Source organism: Oryzias melastigma, linkage group LG24 (genome assembly GCF_002922805.2).
Source record: "Oryzias melastigma strain HK-1 linkage group LG24, ASM292280v2, whole genome shotgun sequence".
Classification (NCBI taxonomy): domain Eukaryota; kingdom Metazoa; phylum Chordata; class Actinopteri; order Beloniformes; family Adrianichthyidae; genus Oryzias; species Oryzias melastigma.
Genome location: NC_050535.1, coordinates 19,429,220 through 19,446,158, shown reverse-complemented (window position 1 = coordinate 19,446,158; position 16,939 = coordinate 19,429,220). Strand labels below are relative to the sequence as shown.

General features: G+C 38.9%; 1 protein-coding gene across 2 annotated transcripts in view; it reads left to right on the top strand.

Moving 5' to 3' along the window:
- The window catches only part of LOC112157696 (E3 ubiquitin-protein ligase TRIM9), a 45,848-nt gene that overhangs the window by 1,041 nt on the left and 27,868 nt on the right, over positions 1 to 16,939 (top strand). The window lies entirely within an intron of this gene.

The window sequence follows — 16,939 nt, the reverse complement described above, 5'->3', positions numbered from 1 at the left end:
ATTCTAGGGGCCCAGACTGAGGGGGCCCACAAAGGCCCCTAATGCCGGTTTGCTTCTGTGTTAGGGCCATATAATTTTTTTTTCATGGGGCCCAAAAACCCTAGCGGCGCCCCTGATAGAAGAGGGCACATTTTTTTGTCTTTTAGTCTTGCAACGCGCGCCCCCTATCTACCTCTAATTCAGGGGTCAGCAACCTACGGCTCCAGAGCCACATGTGGCTCTTCTGTCCCTCCTTGGTGGCTCTCTGGCTGAAGAAAAATAAAATAGTAATTTTCAAAAATTTGGAGATAAGCTATTATTTTAACATTTTTGGCTAATTTGCTATTTACTGAGGTTTTTAGGCTAATTTAGAGTTTAGCTTCCATTTTAGCAACAGGCTAGCTTGGGATGAGTTTATTTTCTCTCCATAATTTATCCAATCCCACTATGGTAGAAAAGCAGGTCTTGAATTTGGGGTGTCATGTCCCTCCAAGCCCTTACAATGAAACCCATGTCAGTTCTTCTATCCATGTATCTATTGTCTCTTTTAATCTATTATGTCTTATAGGTTTTATGTTCAAAGCTCTTCCTGACACTGTTTTTACCGTCTCGAGGCTCTATTTATTAATCTTATCTATTTGTCTGTCTGTATGTCCGTCCATCCTTGTGTGTGCATGTTTCTTTTTTGTTTATTTTTATTTGTTTTTATTTTTATGCCTATGAATGAGCTTTAAAGGCGAATATAAACTAAGAGATTAGATACTGTCTGGATATAGATCTATAACTTCTAAAGTGTAAACTCAAAGCTGTGTTTATGACTCCAGATTTGCTTCATCTGCTGCACAACATTTGGCAAATTCCTACTGATTTTGATCCAAATATCTTCTCTTACTAGCTTGTCTGCCAGATGACATCAACAAATCACCTCCTGTTTTAATTAAAGGAGGATTAAAGTTATTCCTGATCCACTTTTCTCATGTTTTTGCAATAAAATATGAGATGATCCTGCTATAGGGTCGAGGTCAGAGGAAGTTTTTTATTAGAGTTACATTTTGACCAAATCTATAAATTAGATTTAATGTCTGGCAGCTAAATGTCATTTTTGACAGTTATACTGAAGGAAATCCAGATTTTAGGAGTGGGGTAAGGACAGTAGGAGGGACCCTCCCACTTTTGTAATCCTTCCAAGTGGTTAAGATCAATATTTAAAGACCCACTTTTTTGTTTTCTATTCAAACAGTCTCATTGTCTAAAGACTAGTTCAACTTTTGGCTGATGACATTGTGCTGTCTTTCTGCCTCATCAGCACTTCAGATTTTTAAAAATCCATTTGACAAGAACTAAGTTTAAAGTCCTTCTCTGATCATCCTTTGATCTGTTGTGAAAGAATCAGGATTTTGGAGGAAGTTCTGTCCATGAAGATCTTCACTTCCTCGTCCAGCTGACATCTGGATCAGAACCATACGGCTGGACATTACCCATTTTAATGGATGTTTTTATGTAGCAGCGGTGAAGATTTATGCTAGTGAGACACAGCTTTCAGAATCACACAGGGGGATTAAGGGCGGAGCTGCTAAAAGCCACGCCCCCCTCAGAGGAGAATTTGAAAACAGGGTTCAGATCAACATGAAAAATGGCTTTTTAAGATATTTAGGTTGTGGGATTTTGGTTAAAAACTTCATGATCATATTTAAAACACTACTAGGAACTTAAAAAAAAAAAAAGTCCTAGGGGGACTTTAAGCTGCGTAACCACTTGGGATGTGTGGTGCATTCAAGGACCCGATTTTAGCATATCACAATACTAGCACACAGTTGGAAGAAGCTGGTGCGAAATGTCCAAATCTTGTTCATCTTGCTTCAGGCTTTTCTTTCCCAGCTCTGTTCTGACAGATGAAAGACTTGATGTCATAATTTCTGGCCAGACACAAACCACATTTATTCACTTCTCCTTCATGATTGGTTTTCAGCTAGTTGGCACTTCAAGGTTTTGAAAAGGATGCTATTCATACGTCACTACCAAATCTGAGTCCCAGACTGGTTAAAGTTCAACTTTGTCTTAACTGTTCCTGCACACTTAATTACTGCATGTTTTGCACGTAGAGCCCCAAAATAGACTTAAAAACTTGCGAGACTGCGAGAGTTTTGAATGCAAAACGCACATACACGTGTTTACATAGATCATGTGTCAAAGTCAAGGCCCGGGGGCCGGATCCGGCCCTCCAGGTAATTCTATCCGGCCCTCCAGATCATTTAATTTTATTGTTATTAATGTCCCAATGTTATCTCGCGCTCATTTCTAACTTGTATAATTTTGACCAAATATATTTTTATGGAGAGTAAAATATTGAAAGTTATTTGAGGTTTAAGTGATTTACTCTGGAATAATATTCCTGCCTTTTTATTAGTCATAATTATGTTAAAATGTTACGGTTATAAAGTTTTAAAATTTAGCATTCTGCTAGCTTTCTGGACTATTGTGGCGTTTACTAAGATTTTTTAGGCTAGTTTGGACTTGAGCTAATATTTCAGGTACTGTTTTGGCTAATTTAGGCTTTTTTCAGTTTTTTATGATATTTTAAAGTTTAGCTTTTTTTGGTTACATACTAACTGTTTTGGCTAACTTAAGTTTTTCTTTGTTTTTTTAGGCTAATTTGGCATTTAGCTAATATTTTAGCTGGCTATCAGCATCAGCGTTTTCAGCTATCAATTTCAGCATCTTCAGCTTAAGGCAGTAGCGTCTTTAGTGGCCAAATTCAGCTTACAGCATTCACACGAGCATTTTCACACGTAATGCTGTATTTCTAGTTCAAAGTTATGTTAAAAATGTTTGGTTTTAAAATGTTAAAAATTTAGAGTCTTCAAAAATGTTTATCCTGTTCAGCCCGTGATATAAGGTGTGTTTTGGCCCCTTGTGTGATTGAGTTTGACTCCCATGACATAGATAGACTTTTCATTAAAAAACATCGTTTGAACACGTTTCTGAGCCCGGTGTGAATGTAGCATCAGAGGAATCAAGGAGCTGTGTGGGCCAAACAGTGCAGTGTGAACGGTTCCTTTTGTGATTAGCTAAAGAGCTGTTTGTCCATCTTGTGTTAGCTTTGTCTGATTTCGTCCCTCTTTGTGTTTCATAATATCGTGCAGCCTTTATGATGTGTGTGAATGAAGAAGCCATTTCTGCCTGCCTCCTGCTATCTGGGTCATTGTGACTAATCTCTCTGTCTGTCTCCTCTTTTTTACACAAGCCCTTCCATCTATCATCTATCCCCACATGTAGCCACACTTTTCTTTTTTTCTTTTTAATATATTTTAATATCTATTGGCGCTCGGTCATATACATGAATTTATGTTTGCTGGATAGCAGAAAAACTGTAAACTCTTGTTTATTTCTTATTCAAGTCACATTATTGAAATGTATTGAAATAATTATCAAAAATACTAACTCTGTCCAAAAGATTTGATCAACCATTCATCTCCAGAACCCTTTCAGAGTTGCTGGAGCCTATCCCAGCGAAGATGGTGTACACCCTGAACAGCTCACAAGTCTGTTGCAGGGCAAGATCTGTTCACATTAAGTGTTTTTGTGTGTGTGTGTGTTTTTTTGCCATAAATATTCATTAATGTAAAAAAATAATAGAAACAATAGTTATGTGTTAGTAGCAAATCCATGTTGGAGCACAAACGACCAGAAGTTAGGAACTGCACAACAAACAAGAGGAAACATTCTGGCCAAATGGAAAGCAATAGCTATTGAAAAAAAGACATTGCATGAGACTAAAGTCTTATGACACGTTTACCTTTTCATTTTGCTGAAAATAATGAAAACATTTGTAGGTTTCAGTTGAACCAAAAAATAAAATAGAATCCATTTTTATCTCTATAAAGAAGCCACTGTGGTCTATTGAAGGCTTTAGTTCAGAGTTTGCTTCTTTCTGGTTCAATAGCTTAAAGCAGACATACACAAGACACTGTTGTATTTCCTCTAGAATTTCTTGTAGTCCTGCTATTTTTGTACACATCAATGAACAGTTCTGCATTTTTAATACTTTTATCCAAATTTGTCCATCCTATATGCTGCATTTCAGTGAGCACAACGTTGTCCTCTTCTCCACTGTCTTCATCTCTTCTCTATTTGAACGATCTCAGCGCTTTAATGGCAGTGGATCACTGTGAATGTTGTCAAGTTGGTTTGCCGTCAGCAAAATGGTTGGCTGATTAATTGCATTTATAATGCTCTGTTTAGTAGTAGCCAGCCAAACACTTATTTAAAAAAATAGAAATATACTTTGTTTGCTGTTATCAAGAATCCAAGACTGCCTGTGTTTGTATTTTCAATGCAGTTATTTTTCAGTGAGTTATTTTGTTGTTTCTGGCCCCCAATATTAAGATTTCAAGAATTATTTTTAGTGCGGCAGCATTCAGTCCTCCATCTCAAATTGCTCTTTCTTAGTCGTATCCACTGTTTTCGTACTGCAAATGTGCACAAACTAAAGTTGTTTCCTTCAGTCCTGCTAATCTGATGTTGACATAAATGAGTTTGTTTGGAAATCTCAATGTTCAGTGCACACATGTGTAGAAAGAAGCAGACTAAATTGAAAATGCTAGTTTTCTGGGACCACTCTCTACAGACTCGCTCGGAGGGCATGAAAATGCAAAAGTGAGGCATAAGGAGCACCAAGGAACGACACACTGATCCACTTTCCTGCATCAGTCAAGCAGAAAACATGAAGCACACACTGCAGATATGTGCGAACTATCAGTGCGGAGCATTTCCAGAGGCACAGTTAAATATAATAAAAAAAAAACACAGAAATGCAGAGTTTCTGCTTTTCTTGTTGAGAGTTTCAGTGTCCAGGGTGTCATCTTGAAATGGATTTAATGTAAAAGTTTGAAAGAAATCCTTTTTAAAGCTTAAGGAGGATAAGCTTACTTACCTTAAATACCTGCAGACGCTACAAAGAGATCATGGATGTAAAAAAAATATATTATCATCATCATCATCATCATCATCTTTATTTATAAAGCGCTTTAACACAATTTTAAAATTGAAACAAAGCGCTGAACATTAAAAACTAAAAAGCGTAATAAAACAAATGTAATAAAATAAGTGAATAAAGATAAAAACAACATAATAAAAGGTAAGAACATGATAAAAGAACACACAGAAGGTAAAAAACATACAATAAAATTTGAAAGTAAAAATCAGAGCAACATCTCATACGTGAATAAAAGCCTGGCTGTAAAAATGAGTCTTCAGTCTAGTTTTAAAAATGGACAGGGAAGTGGCTTGTCTAATATTTAGTGGCAAAGCGTTCCAGAGCTTTGGAGCACAGACAGAAAAGGCTCGTTCCCCTCTGCATTTCCTTTTGGACCTCGGTACCTCCAGGAGAAGCTGATCAGCTGACCTGAGGCACCGGGCTGGAGTGTAGGGAGAGAGGAGCTCATCAAGGTAAGGCGGGGCGAGACCACTCAAAGATTTAAAAACAAATAAAAGAATCTTAAAGTGAACTCTAAAATGGACAGGCAGCCAGTGAAGGGAAGCCAGAACTGGTGTGATGTGGTCCCTCTTCCGTGCTCCAACCAGGACACGAGCAGCAGCATTTTGAACCAGCTGCAGACGTGAGAGGGACGACTGGCTGATCCCGAAATATAGCGAGTTGCAGTAATCCAGCCGGGATGTAATGAAGGCATGGATCACTGTCTCAAAGTGCTGTTGGGATAAAAATGGCTTCACCTTAGTCAACCGCCTCAGCTGGAAGAAGCTGCTCTTCACCACTGAGCTGATGTGGGAGTCTAGTTTAAAATCACTGTCCATTTTAAAACCCAAGTTTAAAACAGACTGTTTAACGTGTGGAGTCAAGACACCCAGATCCATCTTGGAGGGGTCACAGGAGCCACTTGGACCAAACACCATCACCTCTGTTTTTTGGTCGTTAAAACTCAAAAAACTGAGGGCCATCCAATTTTTTATGTCATGAAGACAAGACAGGAGGGCAGTTATAGAGGAACCGTTTTTGTTGATGGGGACGTATAACTGACTATCATCAGCGTAACAGTGGAAGGAAATGCCATGTTTTCTAATGATAGAGCCCAGTGGAAGGAGGTATAGAGAAAAAAGAAGAGGTCCTAAGATTGAGCCTTGAGGAACCCCACAAGACAGAGGAGCAGCAGCAGATGTAAAACCGGATAAGCTCACGCTCAAAGTTCTGTCTGCCAGATAGGATCTGAACCAGTCAAGAGCTGTACCGCAGATCCCTACCACGTTTTTGAGCCTGGACAGTAGGATGTTATGGTCTATAGTGTCAAAGGCAGCTGACGTCTTACATGTCTTACAACCTTAAGACATCTTAATAAAATCAAAATAGTTGGATTTTCTGTGGATTTCCTGCATCAGAACCAGAAACGGAGTAAATTTCTGTTACACACCAGAATCTATGAGCAGTTTTCAAGCCTCAGTCCTGAGCTCTCCTACGAGGATAGGCCCTGGGCCCATGGAGGGTCGTAGCTTCATCTTAAGATGAGCGCAGGTGTGTCTTACAGTTCCCTGGAGGCTTGTGTGTAATATCTAAGTGTGTTGTGAAGTATTTGTAAGGCAGTAAGCTGCACGCACTTCTGATGTACGAGTGATGCTGCTGTTTAGAGCACTGGCTCTGCGTGCACTGGCTCCCTGTTGACCGTGTGCAAGTGTGTACCCACATGATTACACAAACTACTCTCTCACGACCTACAGTCTTAAAGGAGCCCGGGGCATTGACAACACAGTCTATGGCCCGGGTTTTAAAGTAACAAACACTTGTTAGATTTATTGGAGACAGGACACAATTGGAAGATACATGTCTTTGTGAATTTAAAATTATTTTTTTCGCTGAACACCATTAGCTCCTTGGAGAAAGTGGGTGTTTGTGTCAGGCTGGGGGTGGAGCTGACAGTGCAAACTCTTCCTGTAAGGGGCTGTTTGAGGTTGTTTATAGTGAGGAATGAACATTATAATACACTCAAAAAGTTAATTTTGCCTGGTATAGGCTCTTTAAATGTACATAGAGATCAAAAACGGAAAATTCCTCAGTAAACTAAATTAGTCTAAAACGTTAGTTTGTTGCTAAAATAGAAGCTAAACTCTAAATTAGCCTTAAAAACCTATAATAAATTAGCCAAAAGTGTTAGCATGTTGCTAAAATATTAGTTAAACTCTAAATTAGCATTTAAAAACCCAGTAGATGCCAAACTAGCCAAAAAAGCTAGCGCATTGCTTAAATACTAGCTAAACTCCAAAATAGCCTAAAATTCCTCAGTAAATAAATTAGTCTAAAACATTAGCATATTGCTAAAATAGAAGCTAAACTCTGAATTAGCCTAAAAATCCCCAGTAGATAACAAACTAGCCAAAAGTGTTAGTATGTTGCTAAAATATTAGCTAAACTCTAAATCAGCATTAAAAAAAATCAGTAGATGCTAAATTAGCTAAAAAAAAAGCCAGAACATTACTTAAACACTAGCTAAATTCCAAAATAGCCTAACATTCCCCAGTAAATTAAATTAGTCAAAAACTATAGCATGTTGCTAAAATAGAAACTAACCTCTAAATTAGCCTGAAAATCCGCAGTAGATAAAAAAAGAGCCAAAGCTGTTAGCATGTTGCTAAAATAGAAGCTAAACTCTAAATTAGCATAAAAAAACCTCAATAGATGCCAAATTAGCTAAAAAAGCTAGCACGCTGCTTAAATACTAGCAAAACTCCAAATTAGCCTAAAATTCCTCAGTAAACTAAATTAGTCAAAAACGTTAGCATGTTGCTAAAATAGAAGCTCAACTCTAAATAAGGTCAAAAATCCCAGTAGATAAATTAACCAAAAACGTTAGCTTGTTGCTAAAATATTAGCTAAGCTCCAAATATTTTGAAAGTTGACCATAATAGATTGAAAGAAATCCCATGAATATATTTAAATGTTTGTTGCTAATCTTCTTAAAATTTTGAAATTTGAAGACTTCTCATTCATATTCTATGGGGCATATTTTGCTCAATATTTCAAAAACTTTAAAGTTTATAAATACCAAAAATGCAAGCAGTAATGTCCTGAACGAGCTGATCGTTTTGATACCAAAATTGCTGAAAGTGTGATTGAGTTTTTACGTGCCAAAAAATGTACTGAAAGGAGCAGGAGAATAGTGTGAATGCTTACTAAGCATTCACACGATAAATCAAGACTGTCTACATTCTACCTACTGGTTCTCCATGATGAGAATCCGGTGTTGAGTTTTTCTGCAGGAAAATCGTGTTTTATTGAATTCCAAACTATTTAATAACTTTTCATTTATTTTTGTAGCTAATTTTCTGCTTTTTCGGAGGCTACTTTTCCTAATCAGTTTTAACTCCAGCATTTTTTTGCATAAGTTTATAAGGTCAGTGTTACTTTAAGGCTTAAAACATTTCATAAATCACACCTATATTCTCACACTGATGGCGGCAGCGCTATAATGCAATGGGCCCAGAGATCAAATGTGGGTTCAGTGCCTTGTTCAAGGACACTAGCTTGAGCAGTCCAGTATGGGAGCGAGACGCTTTTCTCCTTCAGAATCTACTGGAATTATCATTTTAACGGTTGAAAAGTTACAGTACGTTAAAGATTCTGTGTTTTAGAGTCACCGTTAAAGGGTTAATGTAAAACAAACAGGAAATAGATAAAAACTCAAGACAATAAATCAAAAAAATTGAATTGGCTCATGCAGGACGCCCCTCGTGTCATTTTGGTTTCACCCGGCGAGCGTGCGGTTGAGTGGAGCCGTTTCTTTGTCGCCGCAGCACCAGTCCTGACTGACATCGACACCGCTGGCATTTGGAGTAAATGTTTGTCAAACACACATGAGATCCCGTTTGTTCATAAATCAGCATTCTGGTTGCTCGTGTTGAACAAGTGTTTTACAGTCAGCTGACGTGTGACACAGATCTGTCACAATCGTGGGAGAGGAAATGGAAGACGAGGGCTAACGCAGACAGTATGCCATCTGCTTGGATCATATTCCAGCGCCGAAAAGGATCATTTAAAACTCCCAGTTAGCATTTTTGTCGTCTGGTTTTATTTCGCTAACATCCTGACAAAACATTTTGACATCTGAGCCTCTTGCTGCTGTTTTGCCTAATATATGATGGATTTTGTGAGGCCGTCACAACCTGCAGCCCTGTGGAATATTTGCCATTTCATGCATCAGAGAACAGCATTTCTGATGCATCTCTAACAGATGCGTCCCCGCTTCTCTTCACTTCTATCAGGAAGAGTCGCTGTGGTAGAGCGTCACAGACAGCAGGAAGGGTGTTCGAGTCGAGAACAGATTTGTGCCTGACTAACCTCATTCCAGACTGTAGTTCAGCCTTCTCTCACCTCAGGCAACAAGAACACAGTGAGTGTGCAGTTCAGCGTAAGGGATACTTTAAAGTTCCTCTCTGAGGAAAATCCTGTTTTTTGAGTTTTTAACATGTCTGTGTGGCATTTTTCTTCTGAAAGAGAACAAATGTAATAATAAATCATTTTGTTTTTGCATTTCTGAGTATTTCTCCTTTTAAATCAATCAAACTGTCTTGGACAGACTCTGTTTGAATGAATGATCTTCTTTCCATCAACAGCTCTGCTGCACATGCACTAAACCCTCATCTGTTCCTAGTGTCTAGTTCAGGTTCTGGAGAAGAGAAGATGGTATCTTCACATTGACTGCAGTCAAATGAGCCGCCGTTCACATTTCTGTGGTCAAATCAGCATCACTGGATTTTTGGTGTGAGTTTCATCCAATACTTACGGTAGCAGGACTGAGAACGCTGGAAAATCTCCACCAGACTCCACGGAGCTTCTTGATGTGACCACGGAAATGTGAACGGCGGCTCATTTGACCGCAGTTGGAAAGGATTGTAAATCAATGAAAGAGCATTTTGATGTTAGCTTTGATTATTTTATCAAGAACTCTGAGAAACCAATGATTGAATGTATTGATCACAGTCAATAAACATTGGAGAATTAGCTAAAAGAGTCTTTGGTGAACTGGAAGGAGAAAGAATCAGGATTTTGGAGGAAGTTCTGTCCATGAAGATCTTCACTTCCTCGTCCAGCTGACATCCGGATCAGAACCATACGGCTGGACATTACCCAGATTGATGGATGTTTTTATGTATCAGACGTGAAGATTTACACTACAGACGAGGGGATCAGGGGCGGGATAGTGACTCACTGCTGTAGATCAATTAGGTAAAACCACATTTTTAGGATTAGTTTTGAAAAATAAATCAAAATATCCTTTTTTTTTTTAACTATTGATATTTTTTTCACCCACAATCTGTCTCTTATAATGTGAATTAGAAAGTGTGTTTATTTGAATGTGAACTGTCAGTGACTCATTCCTGAAATGATGGAGCTCCTAAAGGTTGATGCTACATCTCATCAGCTGACGTCTGCGCTACAATCAATTTATTAATAGTAACAGCAGAAATATCAAACATGAGGGGGCTGCAGCCGATCCGTGGAGGCGGTGATGATAATAACCAAGCAGGATTGTTCATCTTCATTGGGGGAGGAAGCAGTGACTCAGAAGAATAAATGATGCTCATCCACTTAGAATTTTTCTTTCTGGTTTACTTGTTAAAAGGACAATTAAGAATTGGAATGATTTAATGTTTATGGGCTGTCACTCAGTTTTGTTTTCAGTTTGATTACCAAATGGGGGTGTAATATGCCTCACACATAAGAGCTCCTAAGATGTCAGGAGCACGCCACGCGCCGCAGCAGCGTTTGTGCAGCAGGACTTCTGCAGCGAATGTAGGTTAATGCACTCTTTGCTGCACTTCCTCTCCTTTCTGCTGAAGCGTCCTCCGGAGAGACGCCGGCGTGCACGTGTGCGTGCACCCCCCGATCTATTTCGGGTAACGGCGCGGGTGCTGCTGATGCCAGACTTCTGAGGAGCGCACGGACATCCTGCATCGAACGCTGTTGCCATGGTTACGAACGTCAGCTCCCCCCTCTAAATGGGGGAATCAAATTATTAGTTGAGTCTATTTTTACCCAGAAGCCCCCACATTTATGAAAAAATGATATCTTATGTAAACTAGCGATGTTTATTACCTGACGTTTTTTAATTACTATTGATGTAAAGGAAGCTTCTTCATTCTTTTATGGTAGATTACTGCTCTCCTTCAGAGGCAAACTGTCATGGGGGTACAAACGCTGTCATTAATCTCCTCTTTACTACCAAACGTTCCTCTTTGGTCTAATTTGTTGGAGAGCTGGCATTTTTCAAGAATTTTTCCTTCAGTTTTCCCTTTCAAGGACCGTATATTCCGGAGTACAAGTCACAGTTTTTTCATAGTTTAGCCAGGTTAGCTAGTTTATACTCAGTAGTGACTTATTTGTGTGGGGTTTTTTTAGACATCAAAAGGTTTATTACTTGTTATTTTCCCAGTAAACACCGGTTGTCTTTTAGCTGTTATTTCCTCTAACAACCACTAGAGGGAGCCCCATCAGAAGTATCTTCTACTGACAGCGGCAGAAGAAGTGTCGTCCAAAACAAACATGGAAATGATTGTTTTCCTCTTAAACTTTGAAATTTTTCTTATACAGATCAAAAGATTAGTATTCTTGGATTTATTTATTTTCAGCTACGCTGGACTTGGCGAATTTGTTCTGAAACGTTACACTTTTTTTCCTAAAAGTGCGACTTTTACTCCACAGTGACTTAGATATGGTTTTCTTCTTCTTGGTTAGACAGTTTTTGCTCTTGCGACTTATATTCCGAAAAACACGGTAACTATTTGTTGGTTTTCTTTGACTCAGTCAGATTGTTTACTGTAACAGGAAAAAAGTTCATGCTCAAAGATCTGTAGCGGCTGCGGTTCCGATCCTCTTAAAAAGTGTTCTTATTGGTCTCTTCATTATGATTGTGATGTTTTTCTCCAAAAAAATCATTTTCTTTGACCTTTTTCTCCAGAGCATTAAAAATTCACCTCTAAGTTGTGGGTGTGACTATTCGCGCAAAGCAACCCCACCCCCACTTCCCCTCCCTGTTGCTGAGAGTTCTCTGTTTCCACTCTTTTCCACTAGTTTACAACCCCTCACACCAAACAACAACGCCGAGCAATATCGTTTCTATCCATCTGTACAGTTTTGATCCAGATTCCAGCTCAGAGGAGGAAAACAAAGACGTTCATGGATCTATTTGTCTGCAAGTGGATAAATCGGAATGGAGCAGGGAGCTTATGGCTCTACGTTAAAAATATTATCATTTTCAAACAGTCTTTTTTCTTTTGTTCCTTATTCACAGCAATTTGAGTAAAGAAATACTCAGAAATGGAAAAGTAACATTAATTTGATTTAAATCAAATCAAATCAAATCAAACTTTATTTATAAAAGCGCCTTTCATACTTAAAAGCAACACAAAGCGCTTCACATTTAAAAACAAAACATACACAATAAAGCCCAACCCACCCTGCACACACACACACCCTCCCTATAACACATACACCCATGACCCCACACACAATGAATATTAAAAAAAAAAAAAAAACTTGTAAAATAAACGTATAAAATAAAATTGAGGCTTGGCTCTGCTATGAGGAAACAGTATTGAGGATTCTATCATACCAGGAGTCAGCTCGGTCAAAGTATATGTCCTCCATCATCAGAAAAATGCTACAAGAACTTTTCAAAAACACATTTTTCATCAGTGGGCCTTTAAAATAGCTGTTTTGTGGGGCAGCGGAGGATTGGGTAGTGGAGAGATAAAAGGACCAGAGTGTTGGTTTTCACCCCCAACACATCAGAGCAACTCCTACTGCAACGAGGTAGTAAATCCCTGGAGGGAATTATTGTTCTGCAGCACAGATGACTGCAGGGCTGGAGATAAAAGTACTGTAAAAACAAGGAAGATACAAGCAGCCTTTCATGACCCCAACTCCACACTAGGGGCAGAACCAGTTAGGTCTAATAATATATTAGAATATTATATTAAAAATAACAATTATGTGTTAGAGAAAAGGTTGCCACTCAGCCAGTAAGACCAAGTGGGCCCCATATGGTTTAAGAGTGGGCAGAAAATGTTGACCCTAATTTGGTTTGTCCACAGTTTCTGTGGTGGCCCCACTTGTGTTTCCCACAATGGCTTAAATGGGAACTCAGTGGGTCGGCTTGCTACGCTAGCCAGCCGCCCAGTGGACAATGGATTTCGCTATATTGCTAGAGCGGAGCTCGATACAGCTGAGCTTGCTACAATTAAGCTCGCTACAGCAACGCTCGCTAGCTTGCTACAACAGAGCTTGCTAGCTCGATATAGTGGACTTCGCTAGCTTCAGCAGAGTTCACTAGCTTGCCACAGCATAGCTCGCTAGTTTGATACAGCGGAGCTTGCTAGCTCGATACAGAAAACTTCGCGAGCTCCCTACATCAGAGCTTGCTAGCTCGATACAGCATAGCTTGCTACAGCGGCCCAATTCTTTAAATAACCTTAACTTACCACAGGATTGGGCTAGTAATGTGTTTTTTTTTTTAGCATCCTTATATTTTTTTATCCTCATGACTGGGCTGGATTAAACCATCTGGAGGGCCGGATGCGGCCCGTGAGCCGAATGTTTGACACGCCTATCGTAAAGGCTACCAGTTTGACATTTGTGGCATAAAATTAGATTATGTTGAGTGTTTATTTAACTCATTATTAAATAGTTATATTTAGATATATTTGTTGACATAAATATAAGTTGTTATCTGGACACAAGTGATAACAAAATTTCTTCTCTCGACAAAAAAGAGTTATTAGGAGTTAAAAACAGTTGTCAGGATCTGATGATAATGAATTATTGTTGATATCTTGAGATGACAAGCGATCATTTTATTTTCTCATCTCAGGAAAACAAAGCTTATCTCGAGAAAACTAGCTGAAAAGAAATATTGACCATTCTTGGCTTCCATAGAAATGGTGAAGTGGCTTTTGAAGTAGACCGTAAAAACGTGAATTAAATGATTGACTTTTGCTCGTTTGCTCGTTCATGTGGTGTGACTGACAAAGATCCTGCATCGGATCCTGCGTGGGAACCGTGACGCACAGAGTGGAGGCGGCTGCTTCCTCCTGCTTGTTTCACAAACCGACTGGGCTGCAGACAGACTCACCCTGCTGGGTTCTGTCTTTTCTGTTTGGCATTACAGGATTTTTTTAAAGCAGATACGATATCTGAATACTCTTTTTCCATTTTTTTACAAAAGTCTTTATTTATATCTGTGACCTGTCTGTCACCTTACAAAAAACCTTAAAATAGCAAATATCCAACATTTAAAATGTTTATGAAAACAGGTCATAAATGGATTAAAAACGGGAAAGCTGCCCAGGGTTCAATCTGAATTTAGGAGGGAATGAAAGAGATGGTGGAAGGTAACTGAAGGCGTTTGGCTCCTCCCCCTCTGCATGTCCCCGGGGTGCTATTTTTGACAAGGTCAACACTGTAATCAACCAGCTGACAGGCTGAACACCAGAGCCGCCTATTGTTCCTCCTTTCTTTCTTCCTTTCTTTATTTTTTGCACTTTGTAACAGTCAAACCTAAACATGTGACGTCAAAATACATAAATGTAAAGATTTGTTTAAAAAGCTTAAAAATTCTTGCACATCCTAGTCTTTTACTACCTTTCAGTTATTTAACATTTTAGATTTCCGGCTGTGCAGTCGGAGACTCTGGTGGTTACAAGGGGGGAGGGGATCAGGGGCGGGGCTACACAGCTCAGCTCCAAAAGCCACGCCCCCTCAGAGGAGACTTTGGAAACAAAGGCTTCAGATCAACATGAAAAATGACTTTTTAAGACATTTAGGTTGTGGTATTTTGGTTAAAAACGTAATTAAACACTACTGGGAACATTTAAAAAGAAAAAAAAATGTCATTGGGGGACTTTAACTCTTTAACTGCCTACTTAACCAAATGGTGGGAAACATTTCAAAAGCATGTTTTAAAAAATATTGATTGCGTGTATTACTCCCCAAGGTATTTAGGGAATTTAAAGGAAAAATTGTACCCCCCCCCCAAAAAAATGTAAATAATGAAATAAAGAATTCTGAAGTGATAAATGCACAATAGATAGTAACTGGTGTGAGTCAATTAGTAACCATAAATTTGATTAAAAAACAAAACAAAAAGCAGTTATTGTCTGGTGTGCATCAGTTACCAAAAAATATATATATATATATTTTTCTTCAATTTTTAGAAAAAATAAAGTTCTGGTTAGTAACCAGAGCTTTAGTTTTTACTTCAATCTTTTTTACGGAGCCCCTAAGTATTTTTAGAAAAAACTTTTTTTGTTTACTTTGATGTCCAGTTAGGGGTTCCATACCAAGGCAATAAGCAGCGGAAAAAAGACCTTTTTTTAGTTTTTTTTTTCCTTTTTTGGGCTGTTAAAGGGTTAAATAACCTTAACTTGCCACAAGAATGGGTTTGATTTTTCTTTTTTTTTATTCGACATCCTTATATATATTTTTTTATTTTCATGACTGGGCTGGATTTTTGACACCCCTGTTGTAAAGGCCGCCATTTTGACATTTGCAACATAATATTAGATTATATTGAGTGCTTATTTAACCCCTTACAATAATATCCATTAATAACTTTAATTATTTAAAGTTCATACTTTTGTTGACATAAATAGGATTTTTTTATTTTAGCTCATACTGTATAAGGAAAGTTTTGTTTGCTAGTAATTTCACATTTTTTCCTATAAAAATGCGTCAAAAGCAGAATTTCAGAGCTTTAAATCCATTTTTGGTTATTCAGATTTTGCTCCCCAAAAGCATCTCTGCCAGCAGCCATGTTTGCACCTGGGCTTAGCTGCTGCTGTTTACTGAGCAGAATGGAATCAGCTTCCATGAATGTCACTGCTTTCTGTGAATGTCACAGACTAAATTAATAGTCCTCTGTTAGATGCAAACCAGCGTAATAAGATAATGGCACTTGCTATTCAGAGCGAAGTTCAGGGGTGCTGACAGCGGAGAAAGAACGATTAGATTCTTTATTGAAGGAGTCGTAAAAGATGAAAAGAAGGTCAAGAGAATGAGAACAATGGAGGAGGGCTTCATTTGGATTTGAGACAAATCCTTTTTTGTGTGGTTTTTATTTCTGACACAATTCTCCAGGATTTTTGCGTTTCTCTTTTGTCCCTAAACTCCTCAATGGGCTGCAGCTCCCTCCCTGCTGAAGGGAAATGTCACATTTCAACACCGGCGGTTTGTTCTGGCGTCTGCTGTGGGCTGACACATTGGGACCAAAGCCAAGTTTATTCCTGGATCCTGCGATGACGGAGGGCCACCGCTGACTTTTGTTAATGGAACAAGGACGCTACGAACCCTCTCACATCTGTGACCCACTGAACCGTATTAAAGCGGTCGGTGTGAACAGAGAGCTCAAGCCCGAGCTGGACCTGCTGGTCAACAGGGTCGTTTGCCATCCTCAGCCACAATCATAAATCCTGTGTCGACATCTGCAGTTATAGTAGGATGATTGCTGCATTGATTTAGCCTTTTAGAAGTTATTTACAGAACCTAACTCCCGTGACAAACGAGGGAGCACTGTAGTCGCCTAACAACGGTGTCAAACTCAGACGCACAGAGGGCCAAATTCACAAATCCACATGAACTGTTTTACGAATGTACACACACTGTTTCACAAAAATAAAATCACAGAGTGTGTATTTAAAAAATGTTTCTCATTTGTGAATCCCTCTGTATTTGTGAGAGAAATGCCTGCAGTGAATTTAGAGATTTTCAGCTGCAGCTGGGCCCGAGCTCATTTGTTTCTCTAGACTTTTATTCCTACTAAAACAGATTATTAAGAAAAAAAAAATGATGTGGCTCCAACTAGGGCTGAGCGATTGTCAGGACTCCAACTCCCAGCTCCACCTCCGACCATCAGAGGGAGCACTCTCCAGAATATTGACTGCTGTTCACCAGCTGTTGTCC